Source organism: Acinonyx jubatus, chromosome C1, assembly GCF_027475565.1.
Source record: "Acinonyx jubatus isolate Ajub_Pintada_27869175 chromosome C1, VMU_Ajub_asm_v1.0, whole genome shotgun sequence".
NCBI lineage: Eukaryota > Metazoa > Chordata > Mammalia > Carnivora > Felidae > Acinonyx > Acinonyx jubatus.
In genome coordinates, this window is record NC_069381.1 from 90,712,442 (window position 1) to 90,726,834 (window position 14,393).

A 14,393-nucleotide genomic window follows, 5' to 3' on the forward strand; every position below is an offset into this window, starting at 1 on the left:
CCATTATAGAATAACCATTTCAAAATATGCTTATGAAGTTCTTAATAAAAATGTACATGTTAGAATGCTACTGGAAAGAAAGCAGGATAAAAATGTATGGGGAAAATAAAATCACAGTTACACTAAAATGTATACAGAGGAAAGGTTAACAGGAAAGATACTGAAATGTTAACAGTGGTGGTCTCTGAGCAGCTGGTCTATGATTCTTCTCAATTTTCCTAATTTTTCAAACTTTCATAATGAAGATATATTTTTACAATGTTTACAATCATAAAAATTTTATAATTTTTAAAAATTTGTTGGCTGTAAATAAAAATTTTTTTAAAGTTTTTTTAAAAGTAAATTTAAATAAATATTTTCCTGCAATTTACTAACTCTTTTACCAAATATTTATTGAACACCTGCCACATTCCAGCTACTGTTCATGTGGGTTCTGGGTACAAATGAGACAAAGTCTCTGCTTTTGTGGAGTTTTACTCTTTAATAGGAGAGGACGGAGATGATAGTGGTGTCAAAACTAGTCCAAGGTTAAATGAATTATGGAACATCAATACAAAGAACTACTATGCAGAGTATATTAAGTATATACTATACTCGGCATAATTGTATACTAGTATAGTATATACCATACTATATGTATATCAATACAGTATATACTATACTCTATGTATATATAAATACAAAGAACTACTCTGCATAGTGTGTGTATATATATATATATGTATATATACACACACACTCTGCATAGTATATATATATATATAGTATAGTATGTATATTATATATATATGCTCTGCAGAGTAGTTCTTTGTATTGATATATATATATATATAGTATACTCTACCATATATAGTATATTCTGCATAGTAGTATATGTAGTATAGTACACTATACTATATATTATAATGTACTATATTATACAGTAGTATACTATACTATATATACTATACTATATATATATATACTATACATATATATATATAATGTTATACTATATGGTACCTAATGATAGCATAGTATACTATAAATATAGATATATCAAAAATACACAGTATATAGTATACAAAAATACTATGCGGCTATTAGATATAATTAAGCAACGATACAGAAAAATTTTCAAAATATAATCTTTAGAACAGTATACAGAGCATTGCTGCACACACACATACTTGTTTAGTATATCTCTTTCTCGAGGAATACATAAGAAGCTGTTAACAGTGGCTGCCCTTGGGAAAGCTCCTTAGAGAATTAGAGGGCAGAGGTGGCAAGCAGATTTGCTGGGTATATTTGAATTATTTAAGATGTGCTTGTATTGCCTATTTTAAAAAAGAATAACTTAACTACATTTTAAAAAATGCTATCTTTCCTTACCAACCATGCAGTTTGCTGCATCTTTTTGGAACATTTAAGAATAATTTTGACTCTCTCAACCTTCAATTCTATTTAAGTTTTTTCTATGAAAAGAGTGTCAATTTACATAGAAGGCTATATTTAGAGAATGCTACATATTCATTTAGTCTCCTGATACAAAAAAAAAAAAACTTTTAGCCTCTTAAATTATCTTTGCATATTTTCATTCAACGATCCTCTTAGCAAGCTAACATGTTCAGTGGGGGAAAAAAGTCATCTTGAAGGGCTTGAAAAATAAAAACTAAGTAGGAGGGGACTCTGCAGGGCATGAAGTCCAAACCTCAAAGTGAGAACCCCCGTAACATGTGGTCTTCTGTTCTTTATGTAAATACCACAGAAGTTTTACTCTCTCATGAAACTACTCACCCCGTCTGGAGACAGCTCAAGTTACCATAAAGGCCTTCATGTATTAGGTAGAAACCTTCAATTACCAACTGAGGTTTTTTTCTATACCTGGAATACCCACCCTGTCTGACAACCCCCTTTCAGAATCCTACCAGGTTTTCTGAATGCATTAGGCTTATCACATAATCACATCCCCCTCAGACCCTAGCCCGAGGGCAGATCTGCGCTTCCTTCTTCTTTGAAGCTCCTTCTGCACAAGGAGACACAGTAGGTGTCTGAATGTGACCCTGGAATGTTGCACTGAATGTGAGCTCACTACTTCAGCAGGTGCCTTCTGGGCCCTGAAATTACATCTGAAGCAAACGGCTCAGCAGTGCAGTAGAGAAGGTAGCCGGGAGGCAGTGGGACCCATCCCAAGCACAAGCACGAAGTGGGTGTGACAGACAGGAAGATGGCGATAGTTTCTGTTCCTTGTGCAGCTGAGCCACTGGCTGCTGCATCTTCAGCAGGCTGGGCAACCGGGGTATTTGTCTGCGGCGGCCTGCACACCGGGCGCCGTATTTAATGTTCTTCAGCTGTGCAACAGGACAGCCAACTATGACCCTGCCTTCATCCTTATCTAATCATTTTATGGGGCATTAAGCTGCCTTTGGCTAAACCAGTTGCCAGCTGCAACAACACTCCAGGAAAGGACACAGCCCCCTCTTAGGATAAAGCGCGTTGCACTAGTGGCACCCGCCTGTACATAGCTCTGATCCAGAGCTTATATAACTTATCTTAGGCTCATCCTCCCTCTCCTCTCTGCGCAGGGCCGTGGAACTACACCCACTTGCTGGAGGCAATTGCTTTCTGAAGGTGCCTGTGCTATGCAAAAGCACTGGGAGGATTGTAGAGATAAAGTTGGTGAGCCTTTTTCACTTGGCATCATAAAGTTCACAGTCTTGGGTGAAAGGCAGACAGCTCATTGTTTAACTTTAGGGCCAAGTTTTCCCACGCGGTAAATATTAATGATCCTGGTTTTGCTACAGTCAGTGGTTACCTGTGTGGAGAGATGCAGAACCCGTGGGCAACCTGAAGGCATCTCAGACATGTTTTTGCTTGAAAGGGGAATTGCCGCATGCCTGTCTTCATCCTCACCCTCTTCTCCATGTGCTTCGCTTTGCTGCCGGCACATGTTTGTTCTGCAGCTTCTGGCAGCTGCTACTCAAGGCAGTGGGATTCCAGCAGGTGAGGAATGTATATTATGCAAACCATGGCAACCAGAAACACCAACATTCCCTATACCTCCCTGAAAACCAATGGCCCAGCTTTTGCAACAAAGTGCGTATGTTAGGACAGTCTCCGTCCCAGGAATAAGCTATGAGCCTTGACAGAGAGGGGCAGTATGGCAAAGGGGGTAATGACACTGGTGCAGGAGACCGCCTGGGTTTGGACCCTGGTTCTGAGACTGTTTTACCTCAAGCAGGTATGGCAACACTCTATTGCCTCAGTTTCCTCATCTGTAAAATAGGGGAAGTATCTCAAAAGGAAGTTATGGAGATTAGATGAGTTAATACAAGTAAAGTGTTTAGAATTGTGCCTGGCACAGAATAAAACCTCCTTACACGTTAGCTTGTCTGAAAGACAATTGTATCTATGCCCAAGTAGTTATTATTTATAAGCCCGTGATGCCCAAAGCTCTAACTCCAGAGCAGACCTCTCCTGAGTGGCTCATTGGACATCTCCTCCTGGCTGTTACCCCAGCTCCTCAAACTCAGCATATCTAGAACCAAATTCATGATTGGTGCCCATCCAGGATGAGCTCTCTCTAGGACCCTCTGCCTCTAAGAGCAGCACCACTATTCACCCCGGGTGCAAGCTGACACCCTGCGTCTCCTTTGCCCTTCGTGCTCACCTAATCCAAGCCATCACCCAGCCTCTGATTTAGGCCATGCCAGTCCCTCCCAACTGGTCTACCCTCATCTTCTCTCAACCCTCTCCAATCTGTCCTCCATGCAGTAGCCAGAGTGATCGGCTAAATCATAAAGCTGTTGAGACACAGACACACATGCACTTCCCAAAATCCCTCAGTGTCTCCCCATGGGCTCTCTCATAAGAACTAAAATCCTTCCAAGGTCTTACACGGTCTGTCCCCACCTGCCTCCTCTACCTCACCTTGTACTGCTTTTTCTCTTTGGGCTTCCTCCATGTCCTTGGACACCATGTGCCACTCTACCCCAGGGCCTTTGTACATGCTGTTTCCCCAATCCCTTTACATTTCATTTATAATTAACTTTTGCTCATCCTTCAAATTATAGCCCAGATGCTTTCCTGAGGCCCTGGTTAAAGTCAGGCTTCTTTCTCATATGTCCTCAAAGAACCACGTACCTATCAAGCCATGCTCATAATTAGATATATATTAGTGTGATTATTTGAGCAATGTCTATCTTCACAACCGACAGAAAACTTAACAAAAGCAGGAACTTAGGATAGTAACCAGCCCGTGGGAGGTGCTCAGAATTTTTAGAATTAACCAACAGAAGACTTACATTATTTAGTGATTCCTCCTGCTCCACCATGTATATCACCCCCACTGAACCCGCATGCAGACCTTTGAAATTAAGTACGATTGTCTCATTTTAACAGATGAAGACAGTGAGTCTGAGAAACTAGATCATTTGTTCACGATCATGCAGAAAATAAATGGAAGAGCTTCAGACTTTTCAGAAATAAAGCCTCTTCCCACAAATGCTTTGACAGCTTGTCTTAAATAGTCCTTTTTAATAGCCCAGAACCTTTGGTTAGGGAGCTATTCCTATCTGCGCTCAGATACTGGACTGGTCTCAACCAGAGGCCCCACACACCTCAAATCACTGCTGTCCTTGCAGCTCCACCTTGCCTGCACATCCTGGCCCAGAGAGGGAGAGAGCTCTTGCCAAATGGAAGGCGAGGCCTCTGCTAATCTTCAAGTCACTGCCCAAAGCAAAGAGATTCCCCCACGTGCCCCCGGCCCCAATCTCCAGCAGAGACCATCAGCACCCAGGTATCACCCCTCCACCTTATCAGTCGGGGTCAAACCAGGAAAACAGAAAGCAAATTTCCATATTTCAAACAAAGAGAATTTTTTACACAGGTGACAAAAAAGAGGATGATTAGCCAATCTGGGCACAAGGCAGCACCGGGGGAATTAACAGCAGTGGGAAGCCACTGTCACCTTTAGGCCACAAGGACTAAGGGAGCAGGAGCCTTACCAGAGCCCATGGGCCTAGATCATCTTTGGTATGGAGGAGAACCCCGATGTGGTAGGGAGCATGATGGCCCCTCCAACGATGTTCACATTCTAATCCCCAGGATTTACAAACATGTCCTCTTACAGGGCAAAAGGGACTTTGCAGCTGTGATTAGGTAAAAGGTCGTCAGACGGAGAGCTGACCCTAGATTATTCAAGTGGACCTAGTGTAATCACAAGATTCCTCACAAGAGGGAGTAAGGAAAGTCAGAGTCAGAGAAAGCAACGTGACAATGGATGCAGCAGTTGAAGTGATGTGGCCACAAGTCAAGGAACATAGGCAGCCTCTCGAAACTGGAAAAGAAAAGGAAACAAGAACTTCCAGAAGGAGGGTGGCCCTGCTGACTCCTTGATTTTAGTCCCATAAGGCTTCATTCAGACCTCCAGAACTGTAAGATATTAACCTTGTGCTGTTTACGTCCCAAAGTTTGTGGTAATTTCTTACAGCGGCCATAGGAAACTAATGCACCCAGCTTATCCATTCTTCCCATGCTGCAGTCTGTCCACTAGCTGAATCCAACAGGGCACCAAGTGACAGAGAAGCCAGGGAAACAGCCTGCAAGGGAAGGACAAGGAAAGGATCTGGGGGGAGAAGGCCGAGGACCACTGCAATCCATGTATCACCCCTGTGGGAAATGTGTGCTTCAACACACATCTGAGACTCATTTTTCTGAGTTCGTTTAACATATTATGCATATACATCATCCTGTTGAGTTTATTCTAATCTAAGTGGAAAAATCACTAACCTATTGAAGCCTGTGCTGTATCAGAAGCACCACAGACACAAGGCTTATTCTCTCCTGAGCTGTTCAAATTCATTATTAGTCGTGAGAACCAAGGAATAACATTTGGTCAAGGAGTACTTTTCATAAGATGGTCTAGTAATTTTATGGACCCCCCCCTTTGATTTTTCCTGTTTTATTAGCATGTAAATCAAAACAGATGACATCACCTTATCTTTCTCAACTGTACCAATAATGGACTACAATCTATAAAAGGAAAGTTCTGTATACAAAACAAGCACTACCTGGGTTATCATGTGAGCGGGGTCCTGCCCACTGCTCCCCTTCTCTCAGTCAGTCCCCCAGTGTGATGTGGCAGCCCATCTCCATCAGCTCTGTGGTCAGAAAAACAAAATGGGTCATTGCCCTGTGACAAAAGGACTTTCACTGAAAATACAGCAATTAAGAGAAGTTTGAGCTCTAATGGTCTCAAATGCACAGAGGAAGCTTGTGCCCACAGTGCGTGGGTGCCAGGAGCAGACAGACAGACAAAGCAGCACAAGCCCACCAACAGCCCATCAGGAACACGTTTAAGGATTCAATCAGACAGAAGGAAGTGGCTGAGAGCCACTGATGGAGGGGACATGAGGCCTTGGAAAAAAGCTGTTTTCTACATTACTAGCATTTAATTGAAACATTCTGGAACCGCCAGTCCCAGGACCTAAAAATAGGGCATCACAACAAAAGACTCAATAGTAAAGTTTTCAATTGTGAGATTTTCTTTTTACCCAAATGATATGGAAATATCTAGAACTCATGTTAGGTAAGGCAAAGTTTCCCTCACACACAAACACACATAACTGGAGGAAGTTCCTAAATGAAACTAGCAAAAACCAGATGGCAGTTGAAGCTAGATGACGGGTACACAAGTGTTCCTTGTATTCATCCTTGCTCAGTCTTTTTTTTTTTTTAATGTTTTTATTTATTTTTGAGAGAGAGAGTGAGCACATGGGGGCGGCGGGGGGCAGAGAGAGAGGGAGACACAGAATCTGAAGCAGGCTCCAAGCTCTGAGCTGTCAGCACAGAGCCTGAGGACGCAGGGCTGGAACCCAGGAACCGGGAGATCATGCCCTGAGGCGAAGTCTGACACTTAAAGGACTGAGCCAGCCAGGCGCCCCTCATCCTTGCTCAGTCTTTATGAGTGTTTTAAAATTTCCATGAAAAAAAGGGGGGAGGGAGGCAGTTTTGGTTTCACTGGGTGCAGGAGATTTTCATAGTTATTTTTCCTTCACACGGCTCGTTTCATAAAAACTTTCACCAAGTTCTGCTATGTCTCTAAGTCGTGGGACCCAGGGATATCATCAGGCCTGCTCTGATTCTCTCCATCCCTGTGGGGAAAACAGAAGCCAGCTCTGGCAGAGGGCATGGGAAATGAGTGGGCAGCAGGCTGAAAGGCCAGGAGCAGTCCCTCCACTGCAATGCGCTGGGAAGATCCACACTCTGGGACCAGCTCACCTGTACTGGAGGGCCACCAGCACCCCAAGGGACATTTAGACACTAACTCCAGTTCAATTCACAAAGCACGTACTGAACACTGACCACAAGCCAGGGCTGGGTGCTAAGCACAGAGCAGGACACCATGAATAAGTGCCACCATCTGCAACAGTTAAAGTCTCATTGTCTTTAAAGGTTGAAGGATGTTGGCTGGATCATCTGCAGAGTCAGTCACCTTAGCAACATTAAACTTAGTAAAGAAAAATCTTAAAATATAAATTCTCTAAATGTTGTGGCTCAGCACCAGCTACGTGTACAGAAGGTGAGTTGAAGATATGCTAGGAGCCTCCTTTATTAGAAACAATTTTTTCAAAAGCAAGGCAAAACTTTGTTTTTCTAGAGAGTCCCAAGATGGACAAGATCTACGTCCTTGGTGGGCTGACTGTATATAACAACAAAGTGGAACACAGTGAGAGAGACCCATGCCAATCCTGTTTTGGGACAAACATCTGAAAAAATCACAAGGGTGATGAGCTCTGATGCTGCATGGTTCTGTCGTGGTAGGGAATGGGACACAGAGCAGGGAGGAAATCAGCCAGGATTGATAATGGGCAGTGCAGCACCTTATCCGTCTAAAGCAATGTTCCCTTCCCCCTTCTTTTCCTTCTTAACAGCTGGCCTAAAGGACCTAAACTTAGCAAGGGCGAGGTGTAGGAAACTAGATAGTGCATTCTGCAGTTGGATAGGAAATACTGGGCTCAATGTGTTTAAGGTTAAGATTAATTCCTCACTTCCTCTGAATCTATTTTAGAAACAGAGCAAAGGATGGCATATGCTTTCTTCTAACAAAATGACAGATGATCAAAGAGTAAACATGACCCGTATGTCAAACCCTCCTACTGACGTGGCCCTTTGCCTACAGAATTAAAAAAAAAAAAAAAAAGTATTTTATCACTGCGGTTAAAACGTGGTTGCCTGTGTTTATTCAGAAAATTCAGTATGGCAACAGCTAGAAAAACAGTGACTCCTGATTGGCTGGCCTGACACAAGGCAGCAGAACAAAGGGAAAATTTAGTGGTATTGTTCTTAAACATCTTCTTCACAGCAGTAAACAAAGACCACAAGGCCTCTCTCTCTCAAGTCTGAGACTTGGTGCTTGAAAGAAGAAATCTGCCCACTGTCGAGGTGGAGAATCATTTTTTCTCATCTGATATAACAATCCTAATTAATGTTGGCTCATTATTGTTCCCTGTGTTTTGTAAACAAGAGCCCTCTTTCTGCATAGCCACTCATTAGGGCTGATTTAATTGAATTTCAGTAGGAAGAGATGATTGCCTTGGGAAGCAAAGGACTGAAGCCTTCTGAAAGAGCAGTGTTTCACAAGTGACACACAAGTCACACTGTGTCAGAAACATGCAGAGGGGGGATAAGCACAGGTCCTCTCCCCTCCCCTTTTCTCACCAGAGTAGTTTATATGGCTCATCACTAATTATTTTCACCACAGTCTGCCTTTGCCTGGCTCCTCTGAGTTTGTCATTTTTTATGTCCCTTGAGTTATGGCCCTCTTTGTGCTTTTCAAAATCCCAATGTCCAGGAGAAATGCCATTTAATCCATGACCCTTTCAGTACAAAGAAAATCAGAAATTAGCAGGCCCTAAGAGTCCATTGACCCCAAGTTCCATCATCAGTGCTCCAACTGAAATGCTTTTTCAATCAAAGCACTTTTTAATTGTAGATGGAACCTGATCTTTCTTTGAATAGGGTGTAATTATTAAGACCATTCATTCCATCATTCGTTCACTTTACAAATAGTTTTTGAGCTCCTAATCTGTGTTGGGCTCAGCTCTGGATGCCAGGGGTTAGTGCCAAACAAGATACAAAGTGTGCCTGCTCTCAGGGAGATTATACCCCACTGCAGAAAGACAGACAATAAATGTGAAGTCAAATAAATGAACAGAAGGATGATGCCAGGAAGAAAAGAAAACAAAAGGATGTGACTATAACTGCCAGGTGAGTCACTTAGACTGGGGGGCCAGCCAGGGAACACTCTTGAGGAGGTGCCATCTGAGCCAAGATGTAGATGATATGAAGAAGTCAGCCATGTGGAGGTGGGGGCCACACACTGCAGGTGGGGGCAGAACAGGTGCAAAGTCTACAAGGAAAGAACAAGCACAGGATGTTCAAGGACCAGCAAGCAGGCCTGTGGGGCTGGAGCACAGGAAGTATGGTGAAGGAAGGGAGGGCTGTCACAGAGGGCGCAATGCCAAATCCTGCATGCCTTCTTTCTAGACCATGGCAAAGAGTTTGGGTATGGGTTTTATCTTCAGTGCAATGGGAGAGCAGTGGTGGGGGAAGGGCCTTAAACAGGGGAGTGACATGATCAGGTTTGAATTTTTAAATTTCTGGCTGCTTTGTGGAGAATGTATTGGAGAAAGAGGAGGAGTGGAGGTAATGAGACCCATTAGGAAGCTATTATAACACACTTGACAAATAATATAAAGATAATGTTAAGAACAGCAATTAGTATGTATTGAGCATATGCCAGACATTGTGCTAAGCCCTTTGTATTTGCTACTGCATTTATTTCTCCTAAAGCCCCTATGAGAAATTAGGAGGCATTGGGCAACCTGTCCAAAATCACCAGTGGTTGGATCTGGGTTTATACCCAAGCAATCTGGGGTGCCTGGGTGGCTCAGTCGGTTAAGCAGCCGACTTCAGCTCAGGTCATGATCTTATGGTTCCCGAGTTCAAGCCCGCATCAGGCTCTGTGCTGACTGCTCAGATCCTGGAGCCTGCTTCAGATTCTGTGTGTGTCTCTCTCTCTGCTGCACCCCCTCTCACACTCTGCGTCTGTCTCTCAAAATAAATAAACATTAAAGAAAAAAAATTAAACCCAAGCAGTCTGACTGCAGCATTCGCCTGCTTTGGAACTTCAGCAATGAACACTATATGAACCCTGAAAAGATACCCATTTAAGACAACCACACTTACCCCCCTTTTGTATCTCTGATGTAATCCTGGAGTTAGAAATTATTTGTGTTAAGCATCTGACTTCTGCTCAGGTCATGATCTCACAGTTTGTGAGTTTGAGCCCCACGTTGAGCTTGCTGCTGTTCAGCACAGAGTTTGCTTTGGATCCTCTGTCCCCCTCTCTCTAAACCCCTGCCTATCTCTCTCTCTCTCTCTATGTCACAAAAATAAACATTTTTTTAAATGAAGACTTTTTTTAAAAAAGAAATTTTTTAAAAAGAAATTATTTGCTATGATGGTTCTGGTTTAACCATTTATTATATTGTGTGTTTGTGGATAGATGTATAATTAAATAAACTGCACAGTTTCCTGCCTAGGGACACCTTTAGCTTTGAGTATTTCCCCAAGTGACTTGATTTGAGCCTCTGATGGAAGCAGACGACCACGGTTGGAAATCTCAGCCATTTTTTAGCCCAAGCAGTCAGTGGCTTAACAGTCTCTGGCTGAGGAGTACCAAGACCACAGTGCCCACTATGGAGTGTCCCCCAAGTATTCCTGGGGCTCTCTGAGGTCAGAGCACACTCCATCATCCCTGCAGGGACGTAATGATCATCTCTGCCAGCCATGTGTACTCCAAAAGATGACTGTCTGGCACTCTGAGATTTCCTGCTGCTCTCTCCCTTGCCTGCATCCCTGAGCTGGGACCCATTCCCCTCCACAGTCATCAGGACCTCAACCCTATCTGAGGGTGCCTGGCTCCCAGCAACACTCCACAGGGGAGGAGAGGGGTCCCCCTCACAAAGAGAAGACCCAGAGTCTCACCACCCAGAAATCCATCTCCCAAGAAGGTGGTAGTTGTCCAACTTAGAAATACTTACCATTTGAGTCTGAAGCATTTGTTTTGGTTTGCAGCACTAACTTCTGCTTTTCCCAGGGATAACTAGTGGATATATACTCCGAAATTATGCGACAATTGTGTGACAGGAAATAAGTAGGTGGGCTCCTCTGTGACTGACCTGCTCCTTCCATAGCTAGAAAATGTTAACATCTTTAAATATGGTCCTCTCTCCAAAAACCCCTTTAAATTCCCTCTTAGCAAGCATTCTGCCTCATTTACAACAGAAAAATTCAAAAATACTGCCCACTTAGCAAAGACTGCAAATAAATTAGGGTATATACCCTTGTAAGAAAATGTCAGCCAACCATTTAAAAAACTGTCACAGGAGAATGCATAATGACACGGGAAGATGGTTACAACATGCTGAAAATTATAAAAAGCAAGTAACAAAAAAAGTAACATATACCCTTTCATATATGTATGATTTCTGGGCACTTATTAATATTTTATTATCTGCATTTTCTGTTAATTTATAATGAAAATTCTTTACCTTATATTTAATATATATTTACATATAAAATATCAATAAATATATTTATAATATGTATTTATAATATATTTATTTAAAAATCAATGAAGTTTTTCTTAATTCATAAAAAATGCCTCAGCCAGTACACTGAAATCATGAAGGAGCTGGATGAAGACTTATAGGCCAGAGTCTGATGTCCACATAGGACCTGGAAGTGCTTAGACCAGAGTTAGTCAATAGAAATATAATGACAAAAGTCACAAATAGGGGCCATTTATGTAATTAAAATTTTTTCAGTAGTCACATTTAAGAAATAAGAAGGAGCAAGTAAAATTAATTTTAATAATTTATTTTACCCAAGATATCCAAAGCATTCTCACATTTCAGTACGTAACCAATTTAAATCTATTGAGACATTTTATATTCTCATTTACTAAGACTTGGAAAATATTCACCCTGACAGCACTTTTCAAGTGTTGTGTTGGCATGTGGCCAGTGAGGACGGGGGAGGGTGTGACGGGACTAGAGAGCCTCAGAGAAAGAGGGGGTTTCCCAAGCAAGTACCAGAGAAAAGACACCAAGTAGCAGAGGGGGCTGAGAGGACGCTCCTGCTGCCTTCCAGCTCTTTGGTCTTTGGGGCCGGGGAGAAAGAGCAAGCTCTCTTTGTGACCCCTGACCTTGGAGAGAGCTGGGTTTGGGTGAAGGCGAGGAAGTGGAGGGAACATTCTGTGACAAGCGTGTGAGGGGGCGGGGGTTGTACAGCTGAATGGGGATTGCAGAGGACAAGCTGGGAAGACTGGCAGAAGGCACAGCACTGGGAGGATGAGTCAGGGGCTAAAATGCACAAAACAACCTAGGAATGAGCACATGTAAGTGTGTCCAGGAGGCCTTCCATGTTGGGCAGCGGCCAGGTCTGACACGGACGAGAAGCAGGAAACTAACAGGGCTTGTGGTTCCAAACTGAAGTTGGGCCAGCAGGTCCTGCCCTGCCCTGTTGCAGGAGGGCTCAAGGCTTGTGGAAGCCTCTGCAGCCTCTGCAGTCCTGCTGTCACTTGCCTGCCACACGATGCTGATATCAGGGTGACACCCATAATTTGCGCCCTTGAAAGGGTCAGATGTCCCAAAGAGCTCTGTATGTATGATCTAAGCAACCTGAAGCTCAGTTTTAGAGGCTAAATCCTCTCAAAGCATTCTGTATCTCCCTACTCTTGATATCGGCCTATATCGATCAAGGCCTGTATCGGCTTGTTTCATCAAAGAGCATGAACCTAAACTTAATTTGGAAAATATCACCAACTACACATGAACACAGAGAGCAATGGGATAGAATGGAGCCAGACACCGGCAAATTTTTTTCTGCTTTTCTAAAATTATAGATCTATACAACTGACACCCTAAATCACCAATTTTCCCAATAAATTCAGGCACTCACATAGTAACTTAAGGTAATCCTGGTGTATATCAGGTGCTCAATAAATATCTGAAAAAGGAATAAAGTAAACTTGCATGTTTATGGTCTATGTCTGGTTGCATCAAATGACTGCATGGGTGTTATTACAGGCTACTGCCATTTTACTCAGGCACATTATAGGGAAAAAGTCCAAGTCAAGTAAACAGCACTTTTGTATGTGTTAACAAACTCCAGTAGAGAACAATGTTCATCGTATGGTTCAATTTTCCTTAAAAGATCCCACAGAGAATTGTTAGAAATTGTGACCCCCCAAAACCTATAACTTTCTGACGGAACTGGTTTCTTCTTCCTTAGTGATCAGAAAAACTTCCAAGTGAAGGATACAACTAAATTTTTAAGAGACGCCTGGGTGGCTCAGTCGGTTAAGCATCTGACTTCAGCTCAGATCATGAGCTCACGGTTTGTGGGTTTGAGCCCCGCATCGGGCCCTGTGCTGACAGTTCAGAGCCTGGAGCCTGCTTCAGATTCTGTGTCTCCCTCTCTCTCTCTGCCCCTTCCCTGATTGCACTCTGTCTCTGTCTCTCAAAAATAAACAACAAAACATTAAAAAATTAATTTAGAAAAATTTTAAGTGATGGGGCACCTAGGTGGCTCAGTCGGTTAAGCGGCCGACTTTGGCTCAGGTCATGATCTCATGGTTGGTGGGTTTGAGCCCTGCGTTGGGCTCTGTGCTGACAGCTCTGAGCCTGGAGCCTGCTTCGGATTCTGTGTGTGTGTCTCTCTCTCTGTTCCTCCCCCACTCACACTCTGTCTCTGTCAAAAATAAAGCATTAAAAAATTTAAAAAAAGATTTTAAGTGAATTGCTGCACAATGCAATGCACACCCTATTTGCACTGAGGAGGACTCACTGTGAGGCTCAGTTTGCCCAGCAACCATAGGCAGTTCCCTTACTTTCTCCATGTTTCTGGTCCACAAACCAGATGGATAATCTCTCCCTCACAGTTCTGAAGCTTAAATGAGATAACATATATGAAAATAAGTAGCAGACAGTGCTGTTTCTCCCAGTACCCTCTGCTCCAGCCATTCGTCCACCCCGGCTACACCTCAGAACCAGCTTCTGCAGACTCCACTCCAGATCTACTGGACCAAAATCCAAGGGCTGTGGCTTAGGCATGTGGACTTTTCATAGATTTTCCTAAAACAACCACCATGATGCAGTGTGTGCCCAGGAGAGGGGGCCACATGGAGGCTCCTGATACAAATTTTATAGCCAAAAACCCCACAACAAGATGAATAATGGCTGCTCTTTGGCTCTCTTCAGGACTTCTGGGGAAAGCGACATCTTTTATTTCAATCTCCCTCTTCTGTGAGCAAGGGTCCTGAGGGCTGAAGCCTGGCAGAAGTG

The 14,393-nt window shown here is 43.1% G+C and overlaps 1 long non-coding RNA gene across 5 annotated transcripts in view; it reads right to left on the reverse strand.

Moving 5' to 3' along the window:
* LOC106974249 (uncharacterized) overlaps positions 1–14,393 on the reverse strand; it is a 165,123-nt gene that overhangs the window by 73,260 nt on the left and 77,470 nt on the right. For all 5 annotated transcript variants that reach the window (XR_008295113.1, XR_008295115.1, XR_008295111.1 and 2 more), the window contains one exon: positions 6,051–6,140. This is a non-coding gene — a long non-coding RNA (uncharacterized LOC106974249). The remainder of the gene's footprint in view (positions 1–6,050; positions 6,141–14,393) is intronic.